This window comes from Tupaia chinensis, unplaced genomic scaffold (genome assembly GCF_000334495.1).
Source record: "Tupaia chinensis unplaced genomic scaffold, TupChi_1.0 Scaffold148296_1, whole genome shotgun sequence".
Taxonomy (NCBI): domain Eukaryota; kingdom Metazoa; phylum Chordata; class Mammalia; order Scandentia; family Tupaiidae; genus Tupaia; species Tupaia belangeri.
In genome coordinates, this window is record NW_006208147.1 from 604179 (window position 1) to 620577 (window position 16399).

At 43.7% G+C, this 16399-nt stretch overlaps 1 long non-coding RNA gene across 1 annotated transcript in view; it reads left to right on the forward strand.

Annotated features, from left to right (window-relative positions):
* Positions 1-23: 23 nt before the first annotated feature.
* LOC114006487 (uncharacterized) overlaps positions 24-16399 on the forward strand; it is a 45774-nt gene continuing 29398 nt past the window's right edge. Inside the window, exons 1-2 of the long non-coding RNA XR_003548196.1 lie at positions 24-246; positions 2045-2160. This is a non-coding gene — a long non-coding RNA (uncharacterized LOC114006487). The remainder of the gene's footprint in view (positions 247-2044; positions 2161-16399) is intronic.

The following is a 16399-nucleotide window of genomic DNA, read 5'->3' on the forward strand; positions in this document are numbered from 1 at the left end:
TGTCGCTGTCTGGGGTGGCCGGCCACCCATTCCCCTCTGTGATCACCGGCTTGTGAGGCCCACCTGCTGTTGACTTCCCAGAGTTGCTCAGACACCAAGCCTACCTCCTGCAGAGCGGTGGAGGCGAAGAGCAGGCGGCTTCCTGCAGGTGGAGAGCTGCAGCGCACAGGCTCTGCGAGGCAGGACCCTCAGCGCTCGTCACCTCCTGCCCTTCCGGTCTGAACTGACAATTGGATCTGATTACAGGTACGTGAGCAAAGGACCATTTTAAAATGGCAATATTGGTAACAAGACTTGCTTTTTGATTTTATGATTGGCATTTCCTTCCCCCTCCCCCCAAGCCCTTGCTATTAATATTTCTTTTCCTTCAAAGATGCAGAAAGATGACTTCACTTTCACTGGGAAAACCTGTTGAGAAGCCATGCTCTCTGTAAGAGCTCGTCATCCTTGGGCCTGTAGGTTCTGGGGTGACGATTGTAACTGAGGATTGGCGGAGTACATGATGTGATGCTTCTGGTTTCTGTGAATCTTCTGGATGGTGCCATAAAACTGGGTGTTCTTATTCACCCTGGTTTATACACAAAGCTGGGGCTTATGGCGATTAAACAAGGAACAGAGTTTTATTGGAACCTAGGCAGCCCGAGGCTCCCTGCAGACTAGTTTAATGGGCTCTGATCTCCCTGACTCCAGCCTCTCTCTGATCTCCCTGACTCCAGTCTCTCTTGGCTAAGGCTGCGGGCCTTCTCACACTGTCCTGTTGGTCTTGGTTTGTTGACTGACTCACACCACCCAAGCCTTACCCACGGCCTTGCTGACCCAGGATGCTCACGGTATCCTGCCTACCTGTCCTTGCTTCTTTGAACCTGTCCAGGGGACCCAGCATGGCACTGACCATCTGCCACGAACAGTTAATAAAGCAGCATCAGCCGATGACTGGGTGCACACATGCCTGGCCTTGCCAGGTGCTCTACGCAGACTCAGGTCTAATGAACACGCTCGCTACCAGTGAGGGTGCAGACGGCTGCGTTCTAAGAATGGAGTTCTGCTAACTTTGGCTTTGCGGAGGCAGCATAATTATCCTGTCTTGGGACCTCAGGCATCTGGGCTATTTCTAGTTTGTTCTGCCTATTAAAATTAAGGCTACATTTTCCATTTAAACATTCCACCCAAGGGTTTTTCCTATTTTTAGAAACAGCTTTGTTGAGGTATAGTTTATATACTATAAAATTTACCCATGGTAAGTGTATAATTCAATGATTTTTAATGAATTTATAAAGTCGGGCAACCATTTCCCCAATCCAGTTTTAATACATTTTCCTCACCTCAGAAGATACCTCATGCTCATTTCCAGCCACTCTGGGGGGAGGGGGTCCTTTGCTCCTTTCAGCCCCTGAACTCTTAAATAATTTCACAGGAGGTGCAGAATTTGCTCTGCTTACCCTCTGGTTCTTCTCCGTTAGCTTCTGCTGTGGTGTTACTCCTGCTGGTGTCCAGCATCATTCCTAACAGCCTGGACGCTCCTTCAGGTGAACTCAGACACCTGCAGCCTCTCATCTGGTGACTTCACCCAGCATCTGCTGACACGGGGACTTCTGTGGAACATGGACCCCCACTGTAGTCTCTGCAGGATTCCCACTCTCTCTATCCTTTCTTTGGCTCTCTTTCACCTTAATGAGGAGGTTCTGGGGGAAGAAAAGAGAGTTGGCATGTCCCTAGAGACCTCTGGCAGCCTTCTGGGCCCATGGTGGGCCCAGACATCCCTGCCATGCCCACGCTGGCCTCTTACTCTGGGGGTGTCACTGCTTCCTGTACCTCCGACTCTGGAGGCTGGACTGCCATCTTTCCCGGTCTTTCTTTAGGTTGTGGTAACTCCGGGGTGCTTTGCCAGTCCCACTGTTGGTCAGACAGCTGGGGAGTGGAAGTGCACCGCCATTATCTTGTCCCAGGAAATGAATCCAGGAGCAGCACAACACCCCTGCTTCTACGTTTCCTAGACTCCTCCTCTCTCTCCTCACTTATTTATTTATCTGTTTTTCTTCTTTAGGGGATGGGAGGAGGAGGGGAGTATTTGCTGAAGATGCCCCAGCAGACCTGCCTCCCATGGACTTAGTGTGGACTGGTCTCCTCACACCAGAAACTGGGCTCCTTGAACTAAGCCTGGTAAGACACGATCTTTGCTGTCACCAAGTACGTTGTCCATAGTAATCCCTTCACCCTTTCTGACACTTTACATGCAACAAGTCCACGTTAAATCCTAAAATTTAGACAGTTCAGGCTCACCGATGTTAAGCAACTTGTACATGGTCACATGGTAGAGAGGTACACAGATTAGGTCTGATTCTTATTCTTTGGAGTGAAAAGGAACAAGGAAGAGAGTGGCAACAACCTATTTTCCAACACCAGGGACACAGATTGAAATAATGGGATGTTCCTTCCATGGGATATTATGCAGTCGTTAATATCCACGTTTCAAAGTATCTAATTGAGTATCTGTAGCAGTCAGAAACCATGGACTAAGTAGAGTTTATAAACATGCTGAGTGAAAAATTAAGAACAAGTGCTGGCACAGGCCTGTTGTCCCAGCTTCTGGGGAGTCTGAGGCAGGAGGATCATTACATGTGAAGACCCTGTCTAAAAACATCACACGCACACACACATTTAAGAACAGCATGTTATATCATGTAAATATAACACACATGTGTCGTTAATTGAGGAATATGACTAACTCAACCTTTGCCACCTTATTGTTTTTTCTTTCTTCATGATAAAGCATGTACATACGAGAGAGAAAGAGGGTGAGAGAAAGACAGAGAGAGAGGAGCAACCCCATGAGGTCTTGTCACACCATCCCCTCTTGTGGCAGTCCTCTAGCCTGTCAGATCTCGGGTACCGGTGGCTGTGCCCAGCGTGTTTCAGGCTGACTGAGTGAGGGACTTGCACTGAGGTCGCTGTGTGGCATCTGGCTTCTCTTGAGCAGTGTATTACCACTGTGCCATGGAGCCAGTCCTAAAACATTTTAATAGCAAGAGTGATGCCTGTGATAACATTTCATGTACAAGGTCTATAAAGCAGGGTGTGATCCCAGTTTTATAAAAAGGCCTGTTTAATTGTGCACATGAATGTAGTAACACTAGGCTCATGTTCAGATTTATGCCTTTCTGCATTTTCCACGTTTTCTCACATGAATGTTATTCTATAGTTTTGAAGACATTAAGGAGAAAAATAGAAAGCAAGACATTTATGGGACACAGAAATGGGTTATTATCTGTTGATGATCACTTTACAAGCTAAGTGTTGTATAATGATTGAGTGTATAAAAGAAAATAAACTAAACTAAAATATATTAAATAAATAAATAAAAAGAAAAATAATAAATAGGAAAATAGTAAACATAAAGAGCAATGGAGTGCTAGGTTAGCAACTTTCCCCTGGAACTGTATTTACTATGTTGTGGGTTCCTTTACAATAAGGGACCTCGGTCTTCCCAGACCAGAGTTTAAATACAGATAGAGCTCTAATGACCAATCACAATTCTGTGTCATCTTTAGGACCCCTAAGCTAATATTTTTCATACTGTTTCATTGAAAAAAAAAAACTTTATATTTTGGAATAATTTCAGACTTACAGAAAAGATGAAAAAACAGTTTAAGAATTCCTGGACTAACAGGTGGTATGGAGTTAAGGCATTGGATCCCATATGGCTTACTGTACGGTTCTAGTCCTGGACCTGGAAGCTTGAAAATCATTCTTGGTGCTTGTGTATACCCAAAGTTCCATGAGGAGACTGGAGGAGAATGGATTGCAGTGTGGCTATCCTCCCTGGGGGGATGTTTTTCTCTCTCTGTCTCTGATGAGTACCCTATAGCAAAAAACTGCAAGAAAAAAAAAAAAAGAATTCCAATATGCCCTTTACCAAGATTCTCCATATGTTAACTTTATTTTAGAGTATTTATTTATTTTTACTCTAGGTCATGTGCTTTTTCTGGAGAGACAGAGAGAGATAGAGAGATAGAAAATGGAAAAAAAAAATCACTGACCCCCATGGGTGCTCAAGCCATAATCCTTTCTCTTCCATTCTCCTCTCAGGATTTTGGGCACACACACACACACACACACACACACAGACATGCCCGGCATGAATTCTAAGTTGCTGGGTCTAGGACTCAAACTGCAATTGACTACATGGAAGTCCAGCATCTTAACCACTACGTAATCTGCTGGTCCCAACATTTTATAATATTTTGCTTTATCATGTTTTTCAATTCTTTTGAAGCCATTTAAATGTGGGTTGTGGATATGATACTCTTAAATATTTCAGAGTATGTATCCTAAAAAATAGTGACATTCTTAAATAGCCACCGTTGCCAGCATTGGTGTAAACAATGATGCAGTACTCTTTATTTTTTATTTTTTTAAAGAATTATTTAACTTTATTTATTTTATTTATTCATCCATTTATTTTAATTTGGTCAGAGAGAGAGAGAGAAAGAGGGAAAGTGAGAAAGCTACCAGGCCCAGGACTTGAACCATGGTTAGCCATGTGGGAGTGTCTAGCATCTTAACCACCATGCCATCTGCTGGTCCCCCAGTACTCTTTATTTTGATTTGCCAGAGGTCACGTGCACTCACCAAAAGAGCGAGAGACAGAAATGAGAAGGCAAGCCCCATGGAAGATGGTCATGCTGTAATCCCTTTTCCTCCATCTCTCCATCCTTTTGGGATTTGGGACACACATATATGCATGCCCAGAAAAAACAAGTCGCTAGGCTCAGGATTTGAACTGCACAGTTGGTTGTGTCAGATCCAGCTGCCTTAACCACCATGCTGTTGACAGGCCCAATATAGTACTCTTTTCTTTCTTTTTTATTTCTGGCTTTTGCCTTACGGTGAGCGTATTTGCTGGAGAGAGAAAGAGAGAGAGAGAAAGAAAGAGTAAGAGATAAGGAAAGTGAAAAATCACCCCCAAGGGGGATGACCATGCTGCAGTCCCTTCCTTTCCATTCTCCTCCTGGGATTTTGGGCAAACATGTACATGTACCCAGCATGATTTTCAAGCCACCAGGTCTGGGACTTGAACCATGGTCAGCTATATGGGAGTCCAGTGCCTTAACCACTACACCACTGGCTGGTCCCTAGTACTCTTTTTTTTTTTTTTTTTTGGAGAGGTTTTTGCTATAGGGCGCGTGTGCTCGCCAGACAGACAGAGAGAGACATAGAGACAGAAAGTGAGAAATCACCCCCCAGAGGGGATGGTCACACCGCAATCCCTCTTCCTCCATTCTCCTCTCAGGATCTTGGGCATGCACGCACACGTGCCCGGCGTGAGTTTTAAGCCACCGGGTCCGGGACGCAAACCGTGGTCGACTACGTGGGAGTCCAGCGACATAGCCATTACGCTAACTGCTGGTTCCCCCTAGTACTCTTTTCTAATCCATAGATTTTATTCAGATCTTGCCAGCTATTTTATTATACTTAGCTGAAAGGCCAAGAAGTGAGTGCCAGTTTTCTTACTAATGTCCTTTAGGGCAAGAGAAAAATACATACATAAATAAAATTCCTCCGACTGGGGCCCAAGATCTAGTCAAAGATGGAGGTGTTCATTGCTATTGGGGGATCACTGGCTTCTAGGTCTTCTCAGGGGAGAATATATAGTATGTTCCAATGTCTCGCAGCGTTAACTTTTCCCTGTTTTCTTTTTTTTTTTTAAGTGTTTTATGGTCATTCTTACATATTTGTCTTTTCTATATGAATTTTTTGTGTTATCTAGCTTCATGAAAGTGCTTGTTGGAATTGCATTAAATTTACAAATTAAGGATAACCAACACCTTTATGATAATCATCCTAACAACTAGGGATGTCTCTTCATTTGTTGAAGTATACTTTTTTTTTTTTTTGGAGAGGTTTTCGCTATAGGGCGTGTGTGCTCGCCAGCCAGACAGAGAGACATAGAGACAGAAAGCGAGAAATCACCCCCCAGGGGGGATGGTCATGCCACAATCCCCTCTCCTCCATTCTCCCCTCGGGATCTTGGGCATGCACGCACACGCGCCCGGCGTGAGTTTTAAGCCACTGGGTCCAGGACGCGAACTGTGGTCGCCTACGTGGGAGTCCAGCGACATAGCCATTACACTAACTGCTGGGTCCCTGTTGAAGTATACTTTTCTGTCTTTTAGGATTGCGTTAAAATATTCCTCCTGTAGGTTTTACACATTTCTTTTACATTTCTTTCTGTATCTTTGTTGCTATTAGGTATGAGATTTTCTTTAACATCAAATTTTATAGCTGGTGGGGCTAGCAGGTAGTGTGGTGGTTAAGGTACTGGACGCCCACATGGCTCACCATAATTTGAGTCCTGGACCTGGAGATTTGCTTTCTCTCATTCTCTCTCTCTGTCTCTCCTTCACTCCTCTCTCTGGTGAGCACATGTGCCATATAGCAAATTTTTTGAAAAGAGTAAAATTAACATACTCTTGTTTCTCCTCAGATTGTATAAAAGAGTAAAATTAAATAAATTAAAAATTAAAAATTTTTCTAACTAGTTGTTTATTGCTTATATATGAATACTATTCATTTCTGTACATTAATTTTATGTCCTGCTATCTTAACCGAATTTTTTGGAATTAGTTTTATCATGATTTGCTAAGATTTCCCACGTAGTCCAATGTGTTATATACAAACAGAGATAATTTCACTTTTTTTCCAGTCTTAGAATTGTCCCTTATTTTTACTGTCTAGTTATACTAGTATTTCTAATTCTAATATTCTTTTTTTTTTTTTGAGAGGTTTTTGCTATAGGGCATGTGTGCTAGCCAGAAAGACAGAGAGACAGAGAGACAGAAAGTGAGAAATCACCCCCCAGGAGGGATGGCCATGCCACAATCTCTTCTCCTCCATTCTCCTCTCGGGATCTTGGGCATGCACGCACAAGCGCCTGGTGTGAGTACAATCCACTGGGTCCAGGAGTCAAACCGTGGTCAACTACATGGGAGTCCAGCGACATAGCCATTATGCCAACTGCTGGTCCCTCTAATTCTAATATTCTAATATACTAATATTTCTAATATACAATGTCGAATAGTAGTGGGGCTAGCACAGACTACTTTCAACAAGTTAGTGTCTCAGACTGCTGGTGGTCCACTCTACTTTCCCACTCCATTGTGATAAGAGAACCCCCAATTGATTCAGACAGCAGTGAGGTCCAGCCAAGGACTACAGTTTGGATATTACTTTACCTGGGTGTGATAAAGAGAGTAAGTTTTGGTGAAAGAGAAATAAGTAGAGTCATTATGTGATGCTTTAGTTTATTCTCCTTTTCCTCTTTGCTCCTATCTGGAAGCTGAATGTAATAACTGGAACTCTAAAAGCTGTTTTGAGTGAGTAGAAGAATGGGAGTCGTACATCAGAGTGGCTGTATTAACGAGACAGAGGGACCCATGTCCCTGATTATTGAGACGCCCCCTACCAGGCTGGACTGCCTGCCACTGGCCATTTTTAGGAAGAGTTTCCAGTCACATGCACCCAACCGTAATTCCAATGGAAACCTGGCTGTTTCATCTGTAAAGCAATGAGATACATATTTTTTTCTTTTAGAGATTTTTGCTATAGGGCGTGTCTACTTGCCAGAGAGACAGGGAGAGACAGAGAGGCAGAAAGTGAGAAATCACCCCCCACGGGCGATGACCACGTCACAGTCCTTTTCCTCCATTCTCTTCCTGTGATCTTGTGTACGCACGCACATGTGCCTGGTGTGAGTTTCAGAGCTGCCAGGTCTGGGATTTGAGCCAGGCTGGCTATGGGGGAGTTCAGTGACATAACCATTATGCCATCTTCTGGTCTAAACAGTGATAATAGCTATGTGGTCAAGGTGGTATCAGAATTAAATAAAATAATTCATGGGAGAAAAAAAAAAGGCTGTATGTAGTAGGCATATAAAAATGATCTCCCATGATGGTAGTGAGGTTTGAATAAGGTCGCCATTTAAGTGTCTTGTCAATGGAAGGGCAATGACCTGTGCTTTCTACCTGTCCTCTTTCTTCTTTCTGAAATCTTCCAAGATCAATTATCCTTTTATTCCCCCTTGAATAGTCAACCTTTCTCTTTCAAGTTGACTCTTTATGTTGATTTTAAACATTCATGAGTTGTTCTCATTAAATCAAAACCATCCCTTAGCCCCTCTAGCTACCATTCTGTATTCTCTTATTCTTCAAAGTCAAACTTTTCAAAATAATGATTTCTTACCTTGTGTTGCAGACAGTGTCTACTCAGATCCTTGGATCCTTGCTGGCCTCCTCTGTGTGCCCGCATCCGCCTTAGCATACCTCTGCCTCTAACACCCAGCATGGTGGCTCTACTAGGACTGCCCTGCACTACTGCAACGATTTTGTCCTTATCTCCACCCTCCTCAGATGCAGAAAGGCCTGGAATTTACTCCAGGTAATTCTGGAAATTGCCAAAATTTACTTAGGTGAAAAATGGTAATATATGAAAGCCATACTCCTTTGCTTCAGTCGTGACAACTCTGGGCTCTAACTGACACCCTAGAGCTCCCAGTAGGATCAGCCTGAAGCGCCCTCTGCAGGACTTAGACTGGAATTTCACATTCCTTGGCCTCTTTTCAGTTCTGCTTCCCTCTCCTGACTGGTATTTTCTTGGGGCATTTTAATTGAACACTTGCCCTTGAATGCTTGCCCCAGGTCTGCACCTAGAGAACCTAGTCCATGACACTTGACCTGCATCTTCTTCCCTCTTCTTCAGTCTTCAGCTCATAACAATCTGGCTTCTGTCCCATCCCTCCAAGGGTATGACTCTTGCAGAGAACTGGGTGACATTGTCTGATCTAATCCAATGACACAGCTTAGTTCTGTCTTCCTTGACTTATACCACCAGTACCACAGACTCGTGGTTCTTGAAACACAGCTCTTCTCAGGTGACCTTCCCTGACTTTCCTCTTATATTTCTCGGCCTTTCTTCAGCTCTCTGTCTGGACTTGTCCTCTTTTAGTTAGGGACAGGGACAGATTCTCCACAAGAACCTTGCTGCCCTTCCCACTGAAAGGTGGAGTCTAATTCTCCTTTCTTTGAATATGGACTGACCTTAGTGACTTCCTCCTAAGGATGCAGCAGAAGCGATACTGTATGATTTCTGAGATCAGGTCATAAACTTCCTCCTGGTTGCCTTTCTTGGTATGCACTCTAGGCTGCGAGAAAGCCTGGACTGCACTGAAACAGGGAGAGTTCTTCAGCTCATCCCTAAGCCTGTTCTGTCTCCCCACGTGATCTCACCCAAGCCCACAGCTTTCTTGCCATCGCATGCACTCAGGGTTCTCCAGGAAGACAGAAGCAATAAGGTTGTACAGATATACAAGGGGATGTTTTGGGAGAATCAGCTCACACAATTATAGTGGCTGAGAAGTCCCACAACAGGCCACCTCCAAGTTGAAGATCCTGGGATTCTGGTAGCATGACTCAGGCTGAGTCTGAAGGCCTCAGAGGCAGGGAAGCCCAAGGCCAAAAGCCCGAGAACCTGGTGGCCACTGGAATAAATCTTGGAGTTGAGAGATAGTCTTTGAGTTCTGATGTCCAAGGCAACAGAAGCCTTCCTTCTTGTCCCTTCTCATCAGAGACTCATCCATCTTTTGTATTTACTCTCTCTGGCCCTTTGTTGATTGGATCGTGCCTGGCCACCTTGAGGACTGATCTCATACCTGTAATTTACTTAGACTTACATGTTAATCTCTTCGGGAAACACTTGCAGGTACACACTCAGAACAATGCTTTCTTGGGACCAGCAGTTAGCATAATGGCTATGTCGCTGAAATCCCATGTAGCAGACAACGGTTCGAGTCTCAGACCCGGTGGCTTAAACTCACGCCAGGCGCATGTGCATGCGTGCCCATAGATCCCGAGAGGAGAATGGAGGAGAAGGGACTGCGGGCATGGCCATCCCCTCCTGGGGGGGTGATTTTTCACTTTCTGTCTTTCTGGTGAGCGCACGCACACTATAGTAAAAATCTCTCCAAACAAAACAAAACAAAAACAAAAAACAATGCTTTCTCATATTTCCAGGTATTCCTTAGTCCAGTAAAATTGACTCCCCAAACTAACCATCCCAAGCAGATAGCCCCTGCATCTGTCCCAGTGGTGTCTCTGAGTGCCGGTCCAGTCTCAGTCTGCTAAACATCCTACTTGGGCGTTTCAAAAGAACCTCCAAGCCAGATTCACAACAACCCTGCCACAAAGCAAGTTTGCTGCTCCTGCACTCAGCTCTAATGTAGTGAATGCAGCCACTTACCTAGCCTGGCCTGGGAGCCATGCAGTAACCAACCAGGCACCAGCTCCCATGTCTGGTGCTCCCTGGATCTCTCTTGAATGAGTCACTTCCCTCCACCTGTACCACTGTAGCCCCGTCTGTCTTCAATCATTTCAACTATGAAAATAGTCTCTTCACTAGCCTTTCTGCATTCATTTTTATAGGCCTCAAAATTTTTCCCACACTACTGTCAGACTGACTTTTTTCCAACACATAAATTTAATTATGCCTTTAAAAAAAACGTTTTAAGTTATAATTCACATACCATACAATTCACCCATTTAAACCATAAAACTCGTGCTTTTAAATATGTTCAGAGTTATGCAAACATCAGCACAATCTAATTTTAACATTTCCATGATCCCAAACCAAAATCCTGTACTCATTATCAGTCACCTCCCACCCTCCCATTCCCTAGCCCCAGGTAACCACTCATCTCTGAGTCATCATAAAAGTCATGATGTATTTTTTCTGTTTCTCTATGCAAAAACATGTCATGACATTTCCAATGACCCAGTACCTTCTGTCTCTATGGACTTGCCTGCTCTGAACATTTCACATAAATATAATCGTACAACGTGATCTTCAGTGGCTACCTTCTAGCACTTAGTATGTTTCCAAAGTTCAGCTACGTTGTAGCCTGTTTTAGTATTTCTTTTCTTTTTTTTTGGGCGAAATAATGTTTTGTTGTATGGATATGTCACATTTTGTTTACCCGTTAATCATCTGATGATTAATCATTGGGTTGTTTCCACTTTTTGGCTACTTTGCATAGCACTGCTGTGAACATTCATGTATGAGTGTTGGGTGTGCTACATTTTCATTTCTCTTGAGGGAATACCTAGGAATGAAATTACTCAATCCTGTCTCAGTCATCCCTCTTTCACAGACTTCCCAGCGGTATTCCAAGGCTCTGCGTGAATTCAGTCCCTCTTCTCTCAGTGCCCAGGTTCTCTCGTGGTCTGACCCCTACCTGACTTGCCAGCTTCTTCTCTAGGTGCCATGACTTTGGCTGTGGTGGGCTTTTCTTTGGTCCCTGTGCTTGAAGGTAGGGCAGGAAAGTTCTTTAGACGTCCATCCACTCCTCCTTTGTCTAGCTAGCTTCACTCACCCTTTGATCTCAGCTCAATGAAGCTCCCTGATTAGATCAAACTTCTCTTTTTCACACTGTAATTATACCATAGAGTCCTCCATTCCAACCCATCACAGTTACAAAGTAGCCACTGTATGGGGTTCGTTTTATTTATTTTTAAATTTTTTCTATCAATTTGATTTTGGACCCATGGATTCATGTTCTAGGTTCATCTTTCCCATTCCTGTTTTTCTTTTGAAGAGAGATTTTTGCTATAGGGTGCATGCGCATACCAGAGACAGAAAGACAGCAAGAAATCAGCCCCCGGAGGGATGGCCACACCACAATCCCTTCTCCTTTATTCTCCTCTTAGGATTTTGGGTACGCACGCATGCGTGCACACTTGAGATTTAAGTCACCGGGTCAGGACTTGAACTGTGGTCAACTACATGAGAGTCCAGTGATGTAACCATTATGTTATCTTCTGGTCCCTCCATCTCTGTTTTTTTGGACTTAATTTTTGGGAATTCATCTGGCTCTTATTTTCCAGTCCTTGTAGTGAATTTTCTTGTGTTTGTAATTATTTAAAAATTTCCCGTAGTTGGATTTTTCCTCTTAATAAAGCATCTTATTGTTGTTTTATGCATACAATGGTTCTTTAGAACTTTCTCTTTTTTTAGTTTTCTAACCTGGTTTATCTTTCTATTGGTTAGCATCATTTAAACAAATTTTCTTTCTTTCTTTCTTTTTTTTTTGAATTATTTTACTCAACTTTATTTATTTAAATTTGACCAGAGAGGGACAGAGCAAGAGAGAGAGAAAGCGAGAAGAAAGGAAGCCTCTAGGTCCAGGACTCGAACCATGGTCAGCCACATGGGAGTCCAGCACCCTTAACCATCACATCACCTGCTGGCCCCACAAACTGTCTTTATTCTAAAATGACTGGTCATCCTTGTTCATTTAACTTGAAGTATGAGGCAGGAAAAAGGTATGCATGTAGAAAGTGCCTGTCAGCTGGAGGACTTTGCCTCAGAGACTGAGGGCAACCTAAATGTCAGCACGCAGAGATGTGCCTGGTGGTGGGGCATTTCACTTGTCTTGAGCAGTCAGGGTAGAGAGATGTCTGCTGTTCAGGTGTTCTGAAGGAGTGCAGGGAGGCAGAGCAGCAGAGAGCCACACCTGCATCTCACTCCCCACCTCCTTCCTCTGCTTCTGAGAGCCGCACCTGGTCAGGGTGTGACAGTGTGGGCTTTTTCCTGGAACGTCCCGCCTTCCATGCAGATGCTACGCCATTGTTTCCTCTGCTGTATACCTCCTTTACTCAGCTTTTTATCCATCCGCTCACTTCCTGTCATGTGTTGAGTTTTCATCCAGTGACAGCCTCCTTCCCCCAGATTCTTCTTCTTTATTGACACAAGCTTATATCCTTTTCAACTTTCTTGCTTCCATTTTAATAAGAACATGGCAGGGGAGGAGTTAAACACACATCTCCAACCATCCGTTTAGAGCTGGAATTTGCATTTTCTCTGTTGCCTACTTCATGAACCATTTAAATCAGGATGGCTTTCTGTTTATGGGTCTAGATTTTAAAAAGTGCCCAACTCGATAATAATGTAGAAAGAGGAAGGAATCATGTTCAGGTTGAACCGCGGTCGACTACATGGGAGTCCAGCGACATAGCTGTTGGAAGGAAGTGCATGAAAACGAGGTGGGGTACCTGAAAATGGAAAAAGGGACCTGAGTGGTGGGGAGCATGAACCATCCTACGTGATAGATGCTCACTTACTGTTGGTCAGAGAGTTGGCTTTTCCATTTACACTCCGTCACTGTCTGCATGCTTCACATTTAATCCTGTCCCCACAAATGGACTTTCTCATAGAACGAACTCACGCATCTGGAGAGCCTTTTGGATCTCTTCACGGCCTTTTATATTTTAATTGTGACTGCTCACTTCTGTAGGATTCAAAAGATGAGACAGGACCAGCAGGTGGCATAGAGGTTAAGGATCTCACATGGCTGATTCTGCACTTTGAGTCCCAGATCTTGTGACCTGAAAATCACACAGGGCATGTGTGCATGCGTGCCCAAATAGCCTGAGAGGGGAATGAAGGAGAAGGGATTGTGATGTGATCACCTCCTTTGGGGGGGGGCTGATTTTCTGTGTTCCTTCTCTCTTTTCCTCTTCTCTGCTTGTCTCTGACAGTGCATGCACTCTACAGCAAAAGCAAAAACAAAACGAAACAAGAACTAGACAAAAAAAGAAAAAAAAAAAAGGAAGTAAAAAAGAGAGAGTGATACGGGAAAATGCAGTAAGTGCCATACATGGAGAGATTCATGTTCTATAGTTTGTATCAAAGTTTTTGTCTTCTTGGCAAAAGATGTTTCCTTCCAGGTAAAAACATAACTTGGGTGTTGAATTATCCTTAGGCTTTTTTTTTTTTTTTTTTTTTTGTCACTAGGAAAAGTTGGTTGTTTTCTTTTTTAGTTCCACAATAGTCTGAGTTAAGTTCTTCCCCATTGGTGTGAACATGCGAATGTGGACACTTACGTACTCCACACATCCCAGCATGCACCCTAGTATACTCTGGAATTTTCCCCCTTCAAAAGAAAACCAAGTTGGTGATTTTATCTCATCCAAATGAGAACCATCATGTGGAGCAGCGTGACATGGTCCTTAAGTCCCATCGGTCCCATTTTTGGCACATGGCTGTGTCCTGTAACTGCCATTCCCAGGATGTCCTGCTTACTCACCATTTAGTGCACGACATTTTCTTGGCCTTGGAATGTTCCATCTCAATTAAACTGGAGGGAAAAAAGTCATCCTTCTACATTGTAAGTGGAAAAAAATGTACATCATGGAGACTTTTCTCATCAAACTATAGAAGAAGAGAAGTTGTCTGGCCTGCCGGGCTCTCTCCGGGGAAATGGCTGATCCAGGATGGAATCAGCCCAGGGGAAGGCTGGAAGATTCCTTTCCACGTCATACTGTGTACTTGGGAAAATTCATTGCAATGTTTTATTGTTTGTTTGTTTTTGTGCTTCAGTAATTAATAAATTACCCTAATTAGTTCTCAACTTCTATTCAACAAACTTTGGGAACATAGTAAAACTAAATATACAATTCAATTAGTATAGAATTAGACAATAGAGTAGATAAAAACATTGATTTGAGGAGGCTTAGGAAGAAAGATATGATTTTATATAGTAACTGGGGCTCCTTTTTCTTTTTCTTTTTTCTTTTTGCTAGAGAGCACATATGTTCACGAGAAGGAGAGAGAGAGAGAAAGAGAGAGAGAGAAGAAAAGAAGAACACACTCCCAAATGGGGATGGGGAATGGTTACACTGCAATCCTTTCTCCTCCATATCTCCTTCCTTTCAGGATTTTGGGCATGCACGCTTATGCATCCGGTTTAGGACTTATGCCACCTGGTTTAGGACTCAACCCACATGGTTGGCCACATGGGATCTAGCTGCTTTATCACTAAGTCATAGGGTTTGCCCCACATTTTCTTTTCTTCTTCTTTTTTTTTTTTTAAGAGGTTTTTGCTATAGGGCACGTGTGCTCGCCAGACAGACAGAGAGAGGGACAGAGAGACAGAAAGCGAGAAATCACCCACTAGGGGGATGGCCACGCCACAATCCCTTCTCCTCCATTCTCTTCTCGGGATCTTGGGCACGCACGCACACGCACCCGGTGTGAGTTTTAAGCCACCAGGTCCGGGACGTGAACTGCGGTCAACTACATGGGAGTCCAGCGACATAGCCATTATGCTAACTGCTGGTCCCAGAGTTTGCCCCGCATTTTCTATCAGCCTGTCTATCTATCATCATTGTGGTAAAATAGAACATGCAATTGATCATTTTAACCTTCTTCATATGTACCATTAGTGGCATTTGGTTCACAGTGTTATGCAGCCTTTCCTATTGTCCACTGCTAGGACATTTTCATCATCCTCAACTGATTCTCTGTGTTCATTAACCCTGACTCTCCCTTCCCACTCCTCACGGTTCCTGGTGACCTCTACTCCACTTCTTGTCTGTATAGATTTGTTTATTCTAGATATCTCAGTAGACTCATGCAACATTTGTCCTTTTGTGTTTGGTTTAACATAAGTTTCACTTAGCATAAGTGTTTTTTTTCTTTTTTAAAAAGTTCACAGGCATTCCACTCGGCCCCCTTTATTTTATTTTACTTTGCTAGGGGGCATAGACACTTGATCGAGAGAGACAGACAAAGAGGGGAGCAAGTGAGACATCACTCCCCAAGGGAGATGGCCATGCCACAATACCTCCTCCTCCATTCTCCTTCTGAAATTTTGGGCACAAACATACATGCACCCAGAGTGTTCTTCCCAACTGCTGGGTCAGGGAGTCAAACCAGAGTCTGTCATGTTGGATTCCTAACCACCATGCTGTCTCCTGGTCCCCGGCATAAATATTTTCAAGGTTCATCCATATTGTGGCATGTATTAGAATTTTATTCCTTTTTGGGGCCAGCACGTGGTGTGATGGTTAAGGCGCTGGATTCCCACATGGCTGACCACTGCTTGAGTCCCAGACCAGGCAGCGTGCTTTCTCACTTTCCTTCTCTGTCTCTATCTCTCTCTGGTCAAATTAAAAAAAAATACAATTAAATAAGTAATTCTACAAAAAGGAATTTTATTCCTTTTTAAGGTTTAATAATCCACTATATGTATATACCACATTTTATTTATTTATTCATCTGTTGATAGGCATTTAGGTTGATTCCACCTTTTGGTTATTGTTAAGAATGTTATTATGAGGGAGCCAGCAGGTAGCATAATGGCTATATCGCTGGACTCCCACGTAGTCAACCGCGTTCGCATCCCGGACCCAGTGACTTAAAACTCACGCTGGGCGCGTGTGCGTGCGTGCCCAGGATCCTGAGAGGAGGGTGGAGGAGAAGGGATTGCAGCGTGACCATCCCCCCTGGGGGGTGATTTCTCGCTTTCTGTCTCTATGTTTCTCTCTGTCTGGCGAGCGCATGCGCCCTATAG